This window comes from Notamacropus eugenii, chromosome 2 (assembly GCF_028372415.1).
Source record: "Notamacropus eugenii isolate mMacEug1 chromosome 2, mMacEug1.pri_v2, whole genome shotgun sequence".
In the NCBI taxonomy this organism is placed as follows: domain Eukaryota; kingdom Metazoa; phylum Chordata; class Mammalia; order Diprotodontia; family Macropodidae; genus Notamacropus; species Notamacropus eugenii.
This window is the reverse complement of record NC_092873.1, coordinates 332552729-332568537: the sequence shown is the minus strand read 5'-3', so window position 1 is coordinate 332568537 and position 15809 is coordinate 332552729. Positions and strand designations below refer to the sequence as shown.

Below are 15809 nucleotides of genomic sequence, written 5' to 3'. Positions count from 1 at the left end.
CCACTTAAAACCAACAGATACCTGTGGAGCTAAGTTGGTCACATGGGATAATGACTATCAGAGGAAATTAGGGAGGGAGTATAAGAGTTGTTACTTAAATAGGATCAAAAGGATTGTATATTTGGGGAAGAAAGTGAGGAATTAATATTAGCCCCTTCCAACAGAATAATGGGTATGAGTTTAACCTTCCCAAGCCATGATCTCATATCACTGAGACATCCAGAAGCATAACTTTACCTTTGGTTACTGCCCTTATCAATCTTATCCTTTGGCTGTGTGACTTGGACAAGTTACTTAAACTTTTGGTGCTCCAGGTCTCTTTTCTGACCTTTAGTTTTGCTTCTCCAACTTCGTATTGGACATCTTTAAGTGAATATTCTGTAGGCATCTAAACAGTAAGTCTAAAACTGAAATTATCTCCCACCCTCCCCAAACCATCCCTTTTTGCTAGCTTTTTTATTACTGTAAAGGGCACCACTATCCTCACAGTCGCCCAGGCTTACGACTTGATGTCATTCTAAACTCTCATTCCAAAATATCCAAGTCCTGTTGATCGTACCTTAGTAACAACTCTCATTTTCACCTCCTTTTGTGTCCCCTGACAATGCCCTCTCCCAGGGGCATGCCCTTGTCATGTCAGAACTGGACTTTTCCAATAACCTGCTGTTTGGTTTTCCTGCCTCAAGTCTCTCCCCACACTCCAGTCTCTTGCCAGCTTGTCAAATCGATCACAGTAAAGTGGAGGTCTAACCCTACCACACCCTTATTCAAAACCCAGTGACTTTATTACCTCCAGGATCAAATATAAAGTTTCCTATTTGGTTTATAAAGTCCTTCATGACCTGGTCCCCTCTTATATTTCAAGTCTTTTTGCTTCCCCTCTGCTCTCTCCCAGTTTCCTCCATACTGTGATTCCAACCTACTTGATGCTTCTTGTCAGTTAACAAACATTTATTAAGCATTTACTATGTGTTAGGCACTGAGGATACAAAGAAAGGTCAAAGACATTTGCCGCCCTCAGAGCTCACCATCTAATGGTAGAAACAACATGTTAATAGATATGTACAGACAATCTCTGTAGAATAAATCATAAATAGAGGAAAGGCATTAGAATTTAGAGGGATTGGGAAAGTCTTCCTGTAGAAGGTGGGAGTTTAAGCAGCAAGAGAAGCCAGAAGGCAAAAATGAGGACAGTGAGCATTCCATCTATGGGGGACAGACAGCTGGTGAGCATCCCAAGTGATGGGAGGAGTGCCTTCTTCAAGGAACAACAAGGAGGCCAGTGTTGTTAGATCATGGAGTATATGATGAGATTTCACATAGCCATTAATAACTTGGATGTCTTTTTTAGAAAATCATATCTTTTGATTGCATGTTAATTGTGGAATGCTCTTGTAGATCTGAATATATTGCTTACATATCTTGGAAATGAAACAGTTATGAGGGAGATTTTATTCAAAGATCCTTTCCCCCTTGCTACCTGTTTCACTAAGGTTAGCCACACTGATTTTATTTCTTACTGTTTTTTGTTGCTGTGGTGATAATAAAAGGAACACTTTTTGACATTTCCAAATACACAGCAGAATAGAAAAAGAGGATTGTACATGAAAGTGCAAATCTTGCTTATCTCATGTTTTATAACCAATTTAGCATATTGCTTTCAAAATTATCTTGCTTCTCTGTGATCCTTTAGCTTCTTTTGTTCTCTACTATATATATTAAAGAAATTCCTTTTCTTTCTCTTTTTGACAAATCTGTCTTTAGCTTCTTCTCTTCCAACAGCTCCTCCTAAGGTTTTGAAAAAAAAAAAAACGACACAAGCAACACTTTGTAACAAATTTGTCTGTAGACAAATCAAATTCCTTCATGTCAGACACTCTCCCTTATTCTGCAACTTGAGTCCATCACCTCACTCCTAGCCAGTGAGTACCATACTTCAGTTTTTGCCTTCTGGAATCACTATTTGTCATTGCATTAATCTTAAGTATTTCCAAGTTTGTTTGTTTTTTTTCTTTACAATGTTGTTTTCTTGTTGTAGTTTGCTTTCTAGAGTGGCTGGATCACTTCACAAGTTCTAGGAGAGGAGGGAAGTCAACAATACCAAAGCAGCAGATAGGTTGAGAAGGATGAAGACTGAAAAAAACCCAGATTTGATAATGAAGGGATTGTTTGCAGCTTTAGAGAGAGCACTTTCAGCTGAGTGATGAGTACGAAGCCAGCTTTAAAAGGTAAGAGGAGAGAAGTTAGAGGCCATGAATGTAGACAGCTTTTTCTAGAAGTTTGAATAAAGAAATAAATATTTTGAGGAGAGGGGATACTTGGACATGTTAGATAGTAGAAGAGAAGAAATAAGTAGATAGGGAGTTTGAAGATGACGAAGAGAGAGCATCTGTCAGATGTCTGGATAATTTAAGTTTCTTATCACTACCTGTAATGCCAATCAGCACAGCACACTTGAGGGCTGCTGCTGTGAATATTTTAAGAGTTCAATTGCAAGGCATAATGAGCTCTCAAAACTGAACCTTATTCAGAAAACTAAAGCCTAACATTTACAATCTATAACATTATTATAGCCTTAAATAAAACATATTGTTCAGTATGTAACATGGCACATGGGATATATCATTGCATTCAGTATGTCTTATACAATCAAGAGGGTCCCAGGCCAGGGTCTTCCCTGGCACAATATATCCCAAGAGGTAGCAGAGAATACCACACACTCCACCCTTAGGTCACAATAGGTTACATTTAATCAAAATATAGTGTCTAAGTAAATTCCTCTTGGGGGTCTCCTCATGCTACTGTTGTAGGCTCCCACCTGGCACTCTCGGGAGAAACAACTTCACCCCCTGGGTCCCAAACAATCTCTGGGGGGCATGGCAGGAAAATATTCTCACTGCTCATGCCTTGCTATAAAACCTCCATCTCGACTTGGGACCAAGTCCGGAGGCCCATGGCTCTTCCTGCAGGTCTGTGGGTCAGCCATTCCTAGCTCCTACCTGAATCCTGAGGCAAGCAGCTCTCCACTCCCGCTCCTTGTCTCAGATCATGGAGGAAGGGACTGCTCCATTTTAAACTCTCCCTGCTCCTTCCTGACAGCAATCTCCAGGGGCTCTGGGAAAACAAAGCTTAACAGGGCAACAATAATATTTACAAACCTTACCAGCACCACCATCTCAATTCACTTTTAAAGCTTGGAGGCTCCTTGATAATAGTTCTTAAAAGGGGCTTAAGCTAAATCTCCTTCTGTGGTCAGGTCTCTGCCCTTCAGCTCAATTCACAACCCCTTCTGCTGCTGCCGCCACCACTAGCCTTCTCAATGCTCCACACTCAATGCTCATCGACTTCTGGAGTCAAGAGGCCTGAATTTAAAGACAATCTAAGACACTTACTAGCTATGTGATCCTGGACAAATCAGTTATTTCATCTGTAAAATGAGCGGGAGAAGGGCAAACCATTCCAGTATCTTTGCCAAGAAAACCCCAAAAAGGAGTCACAAAGAGTCAAACATGACTGAAAACGACTGAACAACAACCATAAAGTCTGAAAATATTTCTTGTTCTTCATTTCATCATCAATCTTCTAGAGTCATTGTCAATTACCATGTTTATTAAATTAATTCTTTCAAAGTTGCTTTCCTTTGCAATGTTGTTATTATATGTTATTGTTCCGATTTTACTTGCTTCACTGTGCATTAATTCATTCAAGTCCTTACAAGTTTCTCAGAAACCATCCTCTTTGTCACTTCTGTCTTTGCAGTAATATTCATTTGGATTTATATACTATAATTTTTCCAGTCATTCTTCAGTTGATGAATATCTTCTTCATTTCTAATTCTTTGTTTTAAGAAAAAGACCTGCTATAGATATTTTTGTATATCACCTTTTCCTATTTCTTTCATCTCTTTGGGCTTATAAGCCTTATAGTGGTATTACTGAGTCTGAAGAAATGCATAATTTAGTGACAGAGTTCCAAGCTGTTTTCCATAATGTCTTTACCAATTCCCAATTCCACCAATCTATTAATTTGCTAGAACCCCTCCAGCAATTGTCACTTTTCCTTTTTTTTTTTTTGTCATCTTTGACAATCCAATGACTGAGGTGCTACAGCCTTCTTTATCTTCCAAACACCTTCACTTGATTCCATAATCTCTTCAGTAATCGTCTTATGTCTCTTCTCCCTTTCACAGCTAAACCCCGATGAATAGGAATATAAATATACTTGTTGCTCCTAATTCATCTCCTCTTAATAATTTCTTATTCCTTTGCAATTTGGCTTCTGACCTAATCATGTAACTGAAACTGCTTTCATGTAAATTACCAATGACTTCTTTGTTGAAAATCATGACTTTTTTTCCAGTTCTCCTTCTTGACCCCTGCAGCACCTGCCCCTGTTCCTCATATTCTCATCCTAGATTTTCTCTTTTCTGGGTTTTTGTGACACTACTCACCCTTGGTTCTGCTCCAGTTTTCCTGGAAGATCCTTTTCAGTCTCTGCTGGATTTTGATGCAAACCATTTCCAAAAACTGTGGGTGTACCAAAATATGCTATTCTCTACACTTTCCTGTTGACATCAGAATCAATGGATTTATCATCATGGGTCTGCAGAAGATTGCCAATCTATGTATCTATCTTTCATTTTTCTCTCAAAGCTTCAGGTCTGTATCACCAACAGCTTGGATATCGGCAGCTGGATGCCCCATAACTATCTCAAACTTAACATGCATATATTAGAACTCATGCTCCTCCTCCACTCTACTAAAATAATTCTTTAAAAATTAGAATGGAGCAAATGGAAGCTAATGACTCTAGAAGAAGTCAATAAATTAGAAAACTAATGAAAAAATAAAAGACAATGTGAAATATTTCATTGGAAAAGCAACTGACCTGCAAAATAGATCCAGGAGAGATCATTTAAAAATTATTGGACTATCTGAAGGTGATTACTTAAAAAAAGAGCCTATACATCATCCTTGAAGAAGTAATCAAGGAAAATTGCCTGGTATTATAGAACCAGGGGTAAAATAGAAATTGAAAGAATCTACCTATCACCTCCAGATAGATATACCAAAAGGAAAACTCCTAGGAATATTGTAGCCAAATTCTAGATTTCCCAGGTCAAGGAGCCAGAAAGAAACAATTCAAGTATTTTGGAAACACAATCAGTATAACACAAGATTTAGCAGCTTCTATATTAAGAGATCAGAGGCCTTGGAATATAATATTCCAGAGGTCAAAGGAGATAGAATTAAAACCAAGAATCACCTACCCAGCAAAACTGAGTATAAACCTTCAGGGGAAAAAATGGAATTTCAATGAAATAGAGGACTTTCAAGCATTCTTGATGAAAAAACCAGAACTGAATAGAAAATTTGACTTTGAAATACAAGACTCAAGAAAAACATGAAAAAGTAACTAGACAAGGAACAGAGAGAAGACCAGTTTGATTAGGACACAGACTACATGATGGAAAATAATGTCTGGTAAACCTTGTAAAGGTAAGCTGAAGTCAGATCACCAAAGATGTTTAATACCAAATAGAAAAATTTGTATTTTACACTAGATTCAGTAGGGATCCAATGAAGTTTTTGAGTGGGGAAGTGACACAGTCAGACTTAACCTTTAAAGATACCACTTTGGAAGGCAGACCAGATCTGAAATACTATGTTCAGTCCTTAGTAAAACATTTTAGAAGGATATTGACAAGCTGGAGGATAATTATAGAGTCATTGGACTGGAGTTAGGAATTTAAAAAGCATTTAAAAACATGTTCTCTTCTTAACCTGGAGTTTAGGACTCCAGCTCTCAACTCATCATTCATTGGATTAATTCTTGAACACTTCTCAATAATTATTTCTATGGCTTATGGTCCACTCAGGATTTTCTCTAGGAATTTCGGAATTAGGATTTGACTCCTGTTTAATTCCCCATCAAGAACAAAAAGTGTTTTTGACTCCAATGCAAACAGTAAAGCTAACAAGGCATCGACTATAAGAAAGGTTTTATTTAAGCCAACAGAAACAACACACACACACACACACACACACACACACACACACACAAATCGCAGTTCAATCTATTTCTTATCCTTCAGTGGTTCCACCTACCCTAGAGACCTTCATAGTCCATATGACTCACAGGTCTAGTGAAAGGACACTTTCAGGTTCTTCCTTAAAGCCTTGGCTCCTTTTTTTCCTGGGAGACTACATGGAAATATAGGCCCTCCAGCATGCCCTCCTTCTTCCTCTCTATTTCTAGTGGATGGGTCTATGTCTGTTACTTTCCTTTCTCTGCTACTCTCTCTTCTCCAAATATTTCTGCCTCTAGTCAATTATTGTCTCTCTGCTTTTAAAGAATCAACTCAAATGTGTGAACTTCATTCAGGTGGTATTAACTCAAAGATTCTCATGGAGGTTGCAATACCTTTGCTTTCAAAGTCATTGCAAAGGGCAGAACAATGGGACAAGTACCCAGAACAAGGTAGAGGAACCTTTCTAGGAACTCAGTCTTCTTCGGGATATTTCACACCTTGTTCAGGAGGTTGTAGAAAGTTCAAGGGGTCCATGCAGTACACCTATACACATTTATTTAACATTATCAGCCTTATTCTTCTGAGTCCCAGAGCAAAGAGCTAGAATGAATAGATAGAAGTTGCAGAGGTAGACTTCAGATAACTCTAAGGAAAAAACTTCATAGCTGATAGTGTTATCCGAAAGTAGAATGAACCACTTTTGGTGGAAATAATTATTTGTTCATTCAGTGCTTTAAGATTTTGTAGTATCTCATTCAAGCTTTACAACAACTATGTGAAATAGTTGCTACAGTTATAATTTCTAATTTACACATTAGAAATCTAAGACTCAGTAGGTTAAATTACTTGCCTTTGGTCACATAAGACCATCAAGAATGGGAGAAATGATTTGAACCCAGGTTTTCCTGGTTCTAAGTTCAGTTTAATATCCACTATAATATGCTGCCTCTCCACAGTTGTGAGTATCTCCATTGCTGCAGATACTCCAGTAGACACAGGTAGAGCACTTATCAAAGACATTGTAGAAAGGATACTTGCCTATATATGTGTTTGCACAGATAGACTCCGAAGTCCCTTTGAATTTAGAGATTCTATTTATACCTCTCTGAGAGACAGCTAGTGAAGCAGTTTATAGAGCACTGGGCTTATAGAAGACTCATCTTTATGAGTTCAAATCCAGCCTCTGACACATGCTGACTGTGTTGCTTAAACCTGCTTGCATCAGTTTCCTCCTTTATAAAATGAACTGGAGAAGAGAATGGCAAACCATTCCAGTATCTTTGCCAAGAAAACCCCAAATGGGGTAACAAAGAGTCAGGTATAACTCAACAAATACTTTTTTTGAAACATAAAATCAGTGGTTGAGAAGGGACAATTTAATTTTTAAAAAATATTAAGGCAAAATATAATATATCCATTATTCAGCAATGATAGTGCCAAAGAGCCCAATCTAATCAGCCAGGTATTAATTTGTACCTACTCTGAAGATAAATGTACCTTTTAAAAACTGGATTGCTATAGTACAATGTTATGACCTTGAAAGTTATGTCACCAAGTTTCCATTTCCTTGAAACTCTTCATTTTATTCATAACACGATAGCTCTTTACCCAAAAAACAGGTGGTTTTAAAGACCCACTTTGTAAAACTTTGTGACAAGATACTGGGACAATTAATGAGAGATATCTTTTTTTTAATTATTATTTTATTTGTTTTCAGTGTTCTACAATCACTTCCATATGACTTAGATTTTTCCCCCTCCCTTCTTCTCCTTCCCCCCTCTCTCCTTTAGACAGTATACAATTTTATATAGGTTCTACACATACATTCCTATTAAACACATTTTCACTTTAGTCATGTATAGAAGAATTAAAAAGAATGGGAGAAATCATAAAACAAACCAAAATGTAATAGAAAAGAAAATGATCTGCTACATTCTGCTATCAAATTTCATAGTTCTTTCTCTGGATGTGGAAAGCATTTTGCCTTAAGACACCATTGGGAATTTTTTAAGTCCTTTCATTGCAATGAAGTTTTAAGTTTACCAGAAAAAAATCCTTGCACATTGTGGTTGTTGCTGTGTATAAAGTTCTCCTGGTTCTTCTCCTTTAGCTCAGCATCAGTTCATTTAAGTCTTTCCAAGCTTCTCTGAAATCTTCCTGTTCATCATTTCTCATAGCACAATAGTATTCCATTACATGCCTATACCATAATTTATTCAGCCATTCCCCAATTGATGGGCATCCCCTTGATTTCCAGTTTTTGGCCACCACAAAGAGTGCTGCTATAAATATTTTTGTACATGTGGGACCCTTTCCCATTTTCATGATTTCTTTAGGATACAGTCCTAGAAACGATATTGTTGGGCTAAAGTGTATGCATATTTTTGTAGCCCTTAGGGCATAGTTCCAAATTTCTCTCCAGAGTGGCTGGATAAGCTTGCAGCTCTACCAACAATGAATGAGTGTTCCAACTCTTCCCATATCTTTTCCAGCATTTATCATCTTCCTGTTTTGTAACGTTAGCCAATCTGACAGGTGTGATGTGGTATCTCAAAGTCATTTTGATGTACATCTCTCTAATAAATATTAAGTTAGAGCATTTTTTCATATGACTATAGATAGCTTTAATTTCTTACTCTGAAAACTGCCTGTTCATATCCTTTGGCCATTTTATCAATTGGGGAGTGACTTGTATTCTTGTAAATTTGACTCAATTCTCTATATATTTTAGAAATGAGGCCTTTATCACAGACACTACCTGCAAAAATTCCTTTCCAGTTTTCTGTTTCCCTCCCAATCTTGGTTGCTTTGTGTTTGTTTATGCAACAACTTTACAATTTAATGTAATCAACATTATCCATTTTGCACTTCATAATGTTCTCTATCTCTTGTTTGGTCATAAATTTCTCTGTTCTCCATAAATATTATAAATTATTCCTTGCTCCCCTAATTTGTTTACAGTACCAGCCTTTATAACTAGATCATGTATCCATTTGGACTTTATTCTTGTGCATGGTGTAAAGCATTGGCCTATGACCAGTTTCCACCACACTGTTACCCAGTTTTCCCAACAGTTTTTCTCAAACATTGAGTTCTTATCCCAGAAGCTGGAGTCCTTGGGTTTATCAAACAGTAGATTGCTGTATTCATTGATGACTGTGTCTTGAATACCTAACCTATTCCACTTGTCTATCCCTCCATTTCTTAGCCAGTACTAAGTGATTTTGATGATTGCTGCTTTATAATAGAATCTGAGATCTGATAGGGCTAGACCACCTTCCCTAGCATTTCTTTTCATTAGTTCCCTTGATATTCTGGACCTTTTGTTTTTCCAGATGAATTTTGATATTATTTTTTTCTAGCTCTACAAAATAATTATCTGATAGTTTGATTGATATGGCATTGAATAAGTAAATTAATTTAGGTAGAGTTGCCATTTTTGTTATATTGGCTTGGCCAGCCCATGAGCAACTGATGTTTTTCCACTTATTTAGATCTGACTTTATTTGTGTGAAAAATATTTTGTAATTGTGCTCATATCATCTCTGGGTTTATTTTGACAGGTAGACTCCCAGATATTTTATAGTGCCTACTGTAGCTTTAAATGGATTTCTCTATCTCTTACTGTTGGGCTTTGTTAGCAATGTATAGAAACACAGATGATTTAGGTGGATTTATTTTGTAACATGTAACTTTGCCAAAGTTGTTTATTATTTCAAGGAGTTTTTGCTTGATTCTCTAGCATTCTCTAAGTATATCATCATATCATCTGCAAAGAATGATAACTTTGTTTCTTCTTTGCCTATTCTAATTCCTTCAATTTCTTAGTGTTAAAACGAACATTTCTAGTACCATATTAAAAATAGTCCTGATAAGGGACATCCTTATTTCATCCTTGATCTTATTGGAAATGGATCTAGCTTCTCTCCATTGCATATAATGCTTGCTGATGGTTTTAGGTAGATACTGCTTATTATTTTAAGGAAGACTCCATTTATTCCTATGCTCTCCAGTGTTTTCAATAGGAATGAGTGTTGTATTTTGTCGAAAGCTTTTTCTCCATCTATTGAGAAAATCATATAGTTTCTGTTAGTTTTGTTGTTGATCTGATCAATAATGCTGATAGTTTTCCTAATATTGAACCAGTCCTGAATTCCTGGTATAAATCCTACCTGATCATAATATGTTATTCTTGTGATAAGTTGCTGTATTCTTTTTGCTAATATATTATTTAAAATTTTTGCACTTATATTCATTAGAGAAATTGGCCTATAATTTTCTTTCTCTGTTTTGGCTCTTCCTGGTTTAGGTATCAAAACCACATTTGTATCATAAAAAGAATTTGGTAGGACTCCTTCAGTAATTTTCCCAAATAGTCTAAATAGTATTGGAATTAACTGTTCTATCCAAACTGTGTTTGATAGCATTCACTTGTAAATCCATCTGACTCTGAAGACTTTTTCCTAGGGAGTTCATTGATGCTTGTTTAATTTCTTTTTCTGAAATGGTTATTTTACTTCCTTTTCTCTTAGTCTGGGCAATTTATATATGTTTTTAAATATCCATCCATCTCACTTAGATTGTCGTATTTATGGGCATGCAGTTGGACAAAGTAATTTCTAATTATTTTAATTTCATCCACATTGGAGGTGAGTTCACCCTTTTCATTTTTGATAGTGGGAATTTGGTTTCTTCTTTATTTTTTAAAATCATATTTACCAAAGGTTTATTAATTTTACTGTTTCTTCCATAAAGCCAACTCTTAGCTTTATTTATCAGTTCAATAATTTTCTTAATTTCAGTTTTGTTAATCTCTTCTTTGGTTTTCAGTATTTCTAATTGGTATCTACTTGGAGATTTTCCATTTGTTCTTTTTCTAGCTTTTTCAGCTGCATGCCCCACTCATTGATCTCCTCTTTCTCTATTTTATTCTTACAGACATTCAATGATATAAAACTTTCCATAAGAGCTGCTTTTGCAGTATCCCACAAGTTTTGGTAAGTTGTCTCATTATTGTAATTTTCTTGCATGAAGTTGTTGGTTGTTTCTGTGCTCTGTTGTTTAATCTACTCATTCTTTAGGATTAGATTATTTAGTTTCTAATTAATTTTTGGTCTATCTTTCCATGGCCTTTTATTACATATAATTTTTATTGTATTATGTTCTGAGAAGTATGCATTGACTATCTCTGCCTTTCTGTATTGGATTGTGAGGTTTTTATGCCCTAATTCATGGTCAGTTTTTGTATATGTGCCATGCACCACTGAGAAAAAGGTATGTTCCTTTCTATCCCCATTCAATTTTCTCCAGAGATCTATCATACCTACCTTATCCAGAGTTCTATTCACCTCCTTAACTTCTTTCTTGTTTATTTTGAGGTTAGATTTATCAAGTTCAGAAAAGGGGACATTGTGGTCTCCCACTAGTATAGTTTTGCTGTCTATTTCTTCCTGCAACTCCCTTAACTTCTCCTCTAAGAAGTTCATATGTTTAGTAATGATATTGTTTCATTGTCTATGGTGTCTTTTAGCAGGATATAGTTTCCTTCCTTATCTCTTTTGATTAGATCTATTTCTGTTTTTGCTTTGTCTGAGATTAGGTCTGCTACCCTTGCTTCTTTTACATCAGATGAAACATAATATATTCTGCTCTGAACTTTTACCTTTATCCTGTGTGTATTCCTCCTGTTTTAAATGTGTTTCTTGTAAACAACATATTGTTGGATTATGGTTTTTAATCCATTCTGCTATCCACCTCCGTTTTATGGGAGAGTTCATCCCATTCACATTCACAGTTGTGATTACTATCTGTGTCTTTCTCTCCATCCTATTTCCCCCCATTCATGCTTTTAGTTCTCCTTTCTCCCTTCCTGTCCAGAAGAGTTTTAATTTTTGGCCACTGCCTTCCTAAGTCTTCCCTCCCTTCTATTAGCCCTCCTTTCTTTTATTCCCCTTTTCTCTTACCACTTCTTCCCTACCTTTTCACCTCTCCTCCCTTTTCTTTCCCCTTTCCCCTCCTTCTGTCTATAAGGCAATTTTGATTTCTATGCTTGACTGAGTTTGTTGTTTCCTTCTTCAGTCAAGTCAGATGAGAGTAAATGTCAAGCAGTGCTCATCTCTCTCCCCTCTTTCCCTCTACTATTATATGTTTTTGTGGCTCTTCCTGTGATGTAATTTACCTTTTCCTGCCTCCTCCTTTTCACATCTCCCATTACAATACCTTCTCATCCTTAAATCACATTTTTTATCATCACATCAGTTAATTTATACCCACTCCCCCTGTCTATGTATATCCCTTTTATATATCATAATAAATATACAATTCTCCAAATTAACAAGTATCATCATCATAGGTATGTAAACAGTTTGTCCATAGTGAATAAAGATTTTTCCCCCTGTTTACCTTTTCATGTCTCTCTTGTGACTTGTATTTGAAAATCAAATTTTCTATTGAACTCTGCCCTTTTTGTCAGGAAGGTCTGGAAATCCCTTATTTCATTGAATATCCATCTCCTTGCCTAAATGTTATGCTCAGTTTTGCTGGATAATTGATCTTTGGTTGTAGTCCAAGTTCCTTTGCCTTACAGAATATCATATTCCAATGCCCCCGATTCTTTAATGTAGAAACTGAAAGGTCCTGTGTGATCCTGATTGTAGCTCCTTGATATTTGAATTATTTCTTTCTATCTGCTTGCACTATTTTCTACTTAACTTGATAATTCTGGAGTTTGGCAACAATATTTCCTGGCATTTTCAGTTTGAGACCTCTTTGAGGAGGTGATCAGTGGATTCTTTCAATGACTATTTTGCCCTCTGGGTCTAGGACCTCAGAGTTGTTTTCCTTGGTGATGTCCTAGAATATATTGTCCAGGATCTTTTTTTCATCATGGTTTTCCAGTAGACCAGTAATTCTTAGATTTTTCTCTCCCGGATCTACTTTCCAGGTCAGTTGTTTTACCAATGAGATAGTTTTCATTTTTTTCTATTTTTTCATTCTTTAGATTCTGTTTGACTGATTCTTGATGTCTCATAGAGTCATTAACTTCTGCTTGTCCAATTCTAATGTTTAATAGATTGTTTTCTTCAGTTAATTTTTGCATCTCCTTTTCCATTTGTCCAGTTGTTCTCTTTAAGGAGTTATTTTCTCCAGTTAGGTTTTGTGCTTCCTTTTCCATTTGCCTAATTTTCCTTTTTAAGGAGCTGTTCTCTTTAATGAATTCTTTTTTATATTTTTAAAATCATTGGTAAATTTTTCTTCTCTCTAATTTGGCTTTTAAAATCCTTCTTGAGCTCTTTCAGGAATGATCTTTGGGCGTGAGACCAGTTTATATTCCCTTCTGAGGTTGCAGATGGGAATACAGTCTCAATCTTGACCTCTTCTATATTTATGTTTTGAACTTTGCCCTCATAGAAAGATTTTATGGTCTTTTCTTTTCTGGTTTGCTTCTTGCTCATGGTGATTGCCTTTTTCCATCTCTGCTTCTTGGGTTCCGGGGGCTGTGTCCCACAGTTCTTGTGCTGAGAACTTGAGGCTTTGTGTATTTTGGCCTCTGTTTCTTTCAACTAAAAGCTAGAATGCTGCCATGCCCTGGCTATTTCTTAAACAGGCCTATTCAATGAATTGGTGTTACCTAACCCTAAGTGAGTCTCTGCAAAGACCTTGACCTGAAGGGCACAAGGTCTCCCAGTGCATCCTGGATCATCTCTAATCATCCTGATGAATATCTGGTCACTGGATTCAGATGGTTCTGGAGGAGAAGTGAGGCTGGTGACCTTGCACAGCTCTCTCTCACTCAAAACAAAGTCAAGTGCAAGTCATGTCATCATTTCTCTGATGGTATGGTCTTCTATGGCAACGAATGACAAACACAAGTATGCTGCAACTTACCTGGTGTTGAGCTGCCTGATGTGCCAGGGCAGAGGCCAGGTGAAGTCTTTCTGAATTTCCTCAGAGTTACCCTGGAGATCCCTGCCTGAGGTATGGGAGAAGGGTTGTCTGGCCACAAGAGATCTCCTCTCCTGAGCTACAGCATAGGCAGGTTCAACAGTTGGTGAACCTCCATGTGTGCTAGTGTCTTCCTGATTCTCTTGGCTGTGATAAGGCACTCCTGGGGTCCTGGTATTGGCACTTCCAGGCTCCAACCCCCTGGGTACCAGGACCTCCTCCTGGTTCACTGAGGTGGGGCTGTCTGGGACAGCTCTGGTCCTGCACTGGTCCCCTTCAGCCATAGCAAGATGGTCTCTCTTTAATGATTTTCTTGGCCCCTGGAGCAAAGAGATTGTTTATCCCTTTGACTGATCCCACTATTCCAGGATTTTTCCTAGGGAAACATTTTCTGTGTTTTTCAAAGTCAACAAGGGGAGGGTATGAACTCTTACCGGTCACTCTACCATCTTGGCTCCTGGAGGTTCAAGTAGGTGACTTACAGACATTTAATCTGCTAGCTGATAGTCTCAGGAGTGCCTGCTGTTGTTACCAGGAGTCCTGTGCTTCTCTCTCACTCAGTTCCACTGGATTCCCATCCTAGACTGATATGTTTGACAATCTGCACTGTTGCTTCTACTTCAATCTGCCCCAGCAGTTCCTGCTCATCTCTGCTATAGCTTCTGTTGATCTTAATATCTAGAAGAGGGTTTAAAATTGAGAAGGGTTTACTCAGTAATTGGTATCTACTTCTTGAAAGACAACTGAGGATAAACTTCCATCTGACTTCCTACTTCATAAAAACTAGAGCCTGAACACATTAGTTAACCAGAAAAGTCAGAAATAGTTTAATAACACTAACAACAACTTTCATTTAAATAGCACTTTGCAATATACAAATGTACTTTGTTCACAATAATCCTATGTGATGTGTGGCAAATATTATTATTCTCATTTTTACAGGTGAAGAAACTGATGCTAGAAGAGAATTAGTGACTTTCCTAAATTATATCTGTCCAAAGTGTTTATTTTTACCTAAGTCTTTCCTGATTCTGGTCAAACACTCTTTTCATTGAACCAAACCAACTCCTCATTTATAAGCAGTTGTTTGAAATTTTGAGTTAAGAATACATTATTCATACTCAACTTGATTAGAATAAGTTTCTTGATAAATAAAATTTAAGCTTATATGGACTATTTTATGATATATTTCTGTACAGTAAGTACAAGTGAGTAGACCATTCATGATATTGCTATTATTAACATTTCCTGAATTTGGTGGTGATAGGCCAGACCAAAGCAGGGCAGTTGATCCAGAGAAATTTCAGCCATGGATACTAATAGGAAGTCCGTATAGGAAGCTGTTATGTCAGTGTAGTTTGGCAGTAATGACCAGGAGAGAGTCAGGCAGACAGGAGGTTAACATCCATGGAGTCTAGTAGTGGGCATTTAAATGAAAGTATGTTGTTGGAAGGTTCTGAGGCTCAGAGGCAGAGGTCCAAGCAATGTGGATATGTAGTATCCAGGAAAGTCTTGTGGAGGAAAAAAGAGTCATGTTCCAGCAGCTGTATAGAGCATGGTGTGTAGGCAATGTTTGGCCCCAGGAAGGAATACAATCAACTAATCAGCCGTTATGGATCTGACAGCAAATAATAGGGAAATAGAAATTGGGCCCTTTTTTGTGGTCCAAGTTTCCTTAGGTCTCTGGAAAAAATGGTTAAAAAAAGAAGTAGAATATAGGGGCAGGTTTACATCAGAATAGCACAGAGGAGACAATAAGACAAGGACCCAGTCCTGGGACTTTGCTGATACAGGGCATGGTTCTAATGAACAGTTGCTAGGACAGTGATAAAAG

General features: G+C 37.1%; 1 protein-coding gene across 3 annotated transcripts in view; it reads left to right on the top strand.

Annotated features, from left to right (window-relative positions):
* The first annotated feature begins 1736 nt into the window (after positions 1-1736).
* LOC140528062 (ATP-binding cassette sub-family A member 10-like) overlaps positions 1737-15809 on the top strand; it is a 156365-nt gene continuing 142292 nt past the window's right edge. For 2 of the 3 annotated variants that reach the window (XM_072645537.1, XM_072645536.1), the window contains exons 1-3: positions 1738-1922; positions 2039-2228; positions 10970-11028. The gene's annotated coding sequence lies outside the window, so the exon portion shown is untranslated. Of the gene's footprint in view, positions 1923-2038; positions 2229-10969; positions 11029-15809 lie in introns of all 3 variants that reach the window. The other variant, XM_072645535.1, reaches the window with a different exon arrangement.